Here is a 5,040-nt window from a genome sequence, read left to right as displayed (position 1 = left end):
ACACTCTGAGGAACAGGATCCTCGCGTGCAGGCTCCTCCAGTCGCTGTTCTTCTCAAGCAGCCTGAAGCCCTGATATCATATTGATGTAAATACAAAAATAGCCGCTTTCCTGGAAACCTCGAAAGAGTCTGTCCTCATCAATATTTCATGGCAGAAGCCTGTATTGATGCAAACCCATTATATCATGATGAGGAAGGGACTTGACCATCTATGAATATTTCACACTCAGAAGAGCGAGAGATAATTAACATTGGCAAGCCCACTGCCAAATAAAATGCTGCTTTAAACAGTATCCCGGTGAACCATTGTGCCAACACATGCCTATAACCCCAGCTCTCAGGAGGTAGAGCCAGGTTATCCCTCCCTACATAGTGACTTGTGACTTCAAGGCTAGCCTTGGCTACATGAGACCCTGTCTCAAAAAAAAAAAGGAAGAAAGAAAGAAAAGAAAAGGGAAAAGAAAGAAAGAAAAAGAAAGAAAACAGTTCTGACTAGATTAAAATAATAAATATATATAATCTGCTACCCAACAAAATGTCTTTAAATATATGCTCTCATTAATTGTGTGAAGATACAAAACTTATCTCACAGTTATATTGTGGCTAAGAAAAATCTCCCAGGGATAGTGTATTTTAGCATGTAGCTTTGGGCCTTTCTGCAGTTTAATCTGGGTCCCATTGCCTGCTTCCCCAGAGAATAGCCCATGACAGGCCTAAGCTCGCTCAGAAAAGGAAGCGTTCATGTGTGAGCGCCCCTCTGGCAACGGCATGAGGAACTGGCCCTTCAGGTAAGGTCCTGCATCTCTATCCTTTCTGGAGCTTTGTCTTACCGCGTAGGCTTGCTCTTGGTCAAATGTGAGTTTACAGTTTTCTAAACTTTACAGTGTGTCCAAGCGCCCTGTCCTCTTCTCTCAGACTGTCCTCTCTGCATCTGTCTCACAGTGGCCGGGCCCCGCCCCCCTGTGTCTCTTCTGCTATGTCTGCCTGCTGTGCTTAAAGCTGCAGGCAGGGACCTCCTTCCCCACCTCTCTGGGGCCACAGCTGCTGCCTGCTTGTAAGTCACCTTCGCACTGGGGCTGATTTTTGTTTCCTTGGGCTGTTGTGACTGTGGCCCTGCAGTCTGAGAGAGTCATGGGTGCTGATCTACTTGCTGACTGGTCACCCAGCCTCCCGGCTTCCCCCGCCTAATGCTTCCACAACTGCTCACCTCATGATGACCTCAGGGTTCCTAAACCAGTCAGGATGCTGCTGTAGGAGGGCACGCCCACAGAGAGACCTGGGTGAAGGGTGTGAGCAGACAGGGTCCTCCTTAACTCTTCTTCACATACCCGCTCACCCAGAAATGACAGCAGCCCCTCCTTCAACATACCGAGAATCAGATTTTTCTGACCCCTTCTGTTAGCTTCCTGATAGCACTTCTCATGGGGTTCCCGTCACACAGCCACAGAGGAGTCTCCTGTCTTCTTCCATTGCTCCTGCCTCCTTCCCTACTGTCTTTTCTTGGAGGACCCTTCGAGTCCTATGTAAGATTATGCTGCTCAAATCTTCCATCAACCCTGATCTAAGGGGAGAATCCCAGCGTGCCCTGTCCCACAAGGCCTTGCAGTTGGCCACCATCTATGTGGCTTCCATCAACCCTGATCTAAGGGGAGAACCCCAGCGTGCCCTGTCCCACAAGGCCTTGCAGTTGGCCACCATCTATGTGGCTTCTCCTCTGTGGCTGTTCCCTTTGCTCATCCGTCTCCATAAGTGTGTGCTGAGGGCATCCGTGTGTGCCGTGTCACGTTTATGGAGGATTCTGGGCCACACCCCATGTATTGCCCGTCTTTAATTTCTTCAGGTGTTCCCTGCAGAGCAGCCTGTAGGACAGAGTCCTTGTGCCCTGCCCCCTTGCCCCGCCCCTGTGCCCCCCCACTTCTGTGTGGTGTCCACCTCAATTCCACTTACTGTTTGGTAGCACTTGGTGGATTTGCTTTTTCTCCCGCCCTAAGACTGTAGTCCCTGTGAAGATAAGAAATCTGTGTGTCGCCTCTTTGTCCCTCTAGCACTTAGACGTGTACAGGGCGGGTTGACTGCTTAGAACAATGACCCTCTTTGTCGGGTTACACCTGCCTCTCCTCCCCCCTGGCTGTGTGGCCAGAGGTTGTGAAGGGGTGCCGCGGCGTTTGGGGATGACAGGATGCACAGCCACACTGCCGAGTGTCCCTCAGCCTGTAAAGTGAGCCAGGCCTCTGACAGGTCTCTCCGTGGATAGCATGTGAAAGTCAAACCTTGTCCTCAGCGTTGCAGGACCTAGAACTGGCTTGGCGTGTCCTCTGGATATGCCTGTGACAGCATTTCCAGAGAGCTTAACTGGAGGGAAGACCCGGCCTGAGTGCAGGTGGCCATGCCATGGGGGGGGGGGGCAGCCCAAGAACAACGGGAAATGCAAGCTCGGTACCAGAGTTCATCTCTGCTTCCTGACTGCCAATGCCATGTAGCCAGCTGCTCCATGCCCCTGCCATGCGCCCCTAAGGATAGACGGTACCTTCAAACCGTGAGCCAAGTGGCATATCTGGAGCAGCAGCTGGAGCGGTGCCTGGAACCTGGCAGGTGCTAATTGCCAGGTGTTTTCATCATTCATCCCTGGAAGGTTGGAGCCATTTCTAGTCGCAATGCCAACACCAGGTGTGAGTCCTACTGTGCGCTGGGCTCTGTACTGGGTGTTGGGTAGGATGAGCAAGGAAGCAGCCTTCCTGTAAACTGAAGTGTCTTACAGTTCCCGCCCCTTTGTGCTGGCCCAGCGCAGTGCTGACACCCCAGAGGTGTGTCATGCCTATGATGTAGGAGATGGTCTCACACTTGGCACAGTCCTGCGATACCATGCTTGCTCCTGGGATCCTCATGACAGGTCTTCACTTGCTCTAGCACCAGGCCTGAGTCTCAGCTCTGCCAGTGCATACAGATCTCTGCCCACAGGTTCCAAAGACGTGAGAGACTCATCTCAATGCCCCCACACTCTCCAAGCTGCTGGGACACTGGGTCGCTGTCGTGGTTAGGGTTTCTATTACCATGGTAAACACCATGACCAAAGCAACTTCAGAGGAAAGACTTTGCAGTCCATCACCAAGAGAAGTCAGGACAACTAAAGCGGAGACGGTGGAGGAACACAGCTTTTCTGTCCTCAAACCAAACCATATATTGACAGCAAAAGTCTCTGTAGTGTGAACCACGTGAGGGCTAGGTAAGGAATAGTGTGGGAACCAGCAGCGGGCTCCTCACAGGGGTGCTGCCACCCCAGGAACGCTGTGAGCTCATGCCATCACTGGCAAGCAGAGCATAAATAATACTGGTGAGCAGGTGTGGGCAACAGGGATAGCATAGGATAGCCACCTCGGAGAGCTATCAGGGACATGGGACACCGACAGAGAGAATGCTGGGCACAGGGCACAGGACACATGGACTAGGAGGCGCACAGACACAAAGGGGACAGTGGGTAGCATAGGGCATGCCGAGGTAACACACAAAGAAATAGGGCTGAAATTCTGGGCTATTCTGGAGACTACCCAGGAGGCTTCCTCCTCTACCACTTAGGCCCTGGGGTTTGCAGGCAAGACACACTGAGGCAGGACTAGGCAGCAGGTCACTTTCTGTCAGGGTCAAGTAAGGGACCCCGAGACAGCATCTGCAGATCTAAGGCTGAACTGTGCCTTCAGGGTCCTTGTCATAGACATAGCTACCCACAGCCCTGGTATTCATCCCTTGGGTCCAAAGAGAATTCCATAGCAAGGCTGTGGCGGTCGGGCTGGCTGTCATACTCAGCATGGCCCCTGGGGGTCAGTGTCTTGGAGCAGCTCTCACAGTGCAAGCAGGGCAGGAGCCAATCCTTGTCCAGAGAGGTCACCTTCTCAGCAAAGTACACACATGTTGGGTTCCCCAGTGAATGTAATGACACTGGGGGCTTTGCTGGGACCTTTGGGCGGTCCACTGGTCTTCCTCTCTTTTGTTTGCACCACAGGGACCTCAATGGGGCCAGTGACCTGAGGGCCGTCAGTCAGAGGCTCCTCATAGATGTAGGAACCAGCGCCCCCCACATTCACGCCTTTGGGTCCAAACTGTGGCATAGCAGGGCTTGTGGCAGAAGGGCTTCCCATCATGCTCAGCATGGCCCCTGGGGGTCAGTGTCTTGTTGCAATGCTCGCATTTGAGACAGAACTTGTGCCAATCCTTGCCCAGGGAGCTCACCTTCTCCGCCAAGTACACGGTCTTGTCACACTTGGGACACTTGGAGGCCATGGTCCCTGTGCTCGGTAGGTCCGTGCCCTCCACCCGAACTGGTCTCTGCGCCATTTTCATAATTGATATCTCCCCTCCCTAATGACTCCAGATGTCAGGACACAAAACTAGCCAGCACAGAGGTGACATGGTTGGGTGGGCACGGGGTCACCACACCTGGCACATGGAAGGAGCCTAACTGTGTTTACCGTGTCAGAGTGCTTACTGGTCACTGTCACTCTCCCAACTGCTGTTGTCCCCTCTGCCCCCGACACCATCCCAATCCTCAGGGTCTACCTCGCTGTGTATCAGGAGGGGTGTCATCTCTACCTTTTCCTTTACCTCTGGGCTCCCAGGACTTCTGGTCTGATGAGTTTTGCCCGTTTCACCTTCTGTTTCCTCTCAGTGCTGTCAGTGTGTGGCCCACCTGGACCTGAGGAACATTTGTTATCTTAGCAAAGTTGAATCTTGATGTTCGTTTGCTGACCAAATAGCCAGCATGTGACCTTTGAGGTACTTGAGTCGGGCATCACAGACATGACTGGAAAGTGAAAAGTTTCCCTATATACAGTTGAAAACAAAACAGGACTCACTATTCACACTGCCCCACACAGCACTCTCACTGTTCACACTGTTTTACACAGGACTCTCATTATTCACACAGAACCCTCACTATTCACACTGCTTTACATAGGACCCTCACTATTCACACTGCCCACACAGGATCCTCACTATTCACACTGCTTTACATAGGACCCTCACTGTTCACACTGCCCCACACAGGAT

General features: G+C 52.3%; 1 protein-coding gene and 1 pseudogene across 1 annotated transcript in view; one reads left to right on the top strand and one right to left on the bottom strand.

The window, feature by feature from the left end:
• Positions 1-5,040, top strand: part of Ulk4 (unc-51 like kinase 4) — a 288,608-nt gene that overhangs the window by 225,916 nt on the left and 57,652 nt on the right. The window lies entirely within an intron of this gene.
• On the bottom strand, positions 3,673-4,292 carry LOC101991714 (annotated as a pseudogene).

The sequence above is a fragment of the Microtus ochrogaster genome, chromosome 5 (assembly GCF_000317375.1).
Source record: "Microtus ochrogaster isolate Prairie Vole_2 chromosome 5, MicOch1.0, whole genome shotgun sequence".
In the NCBI taxonomy this organism is placed as follows: Eukaryota; Metazoa; Chordata; class Mammalia; order Rodentia; family Cricetidae; genus Microtus; species Microtus ochrogaster.
The sequence above is the reverse complement of the archived record's forward strand: the minus strand, read 5'-3'. Positions and strand labels throughout refer to the sequence as shown.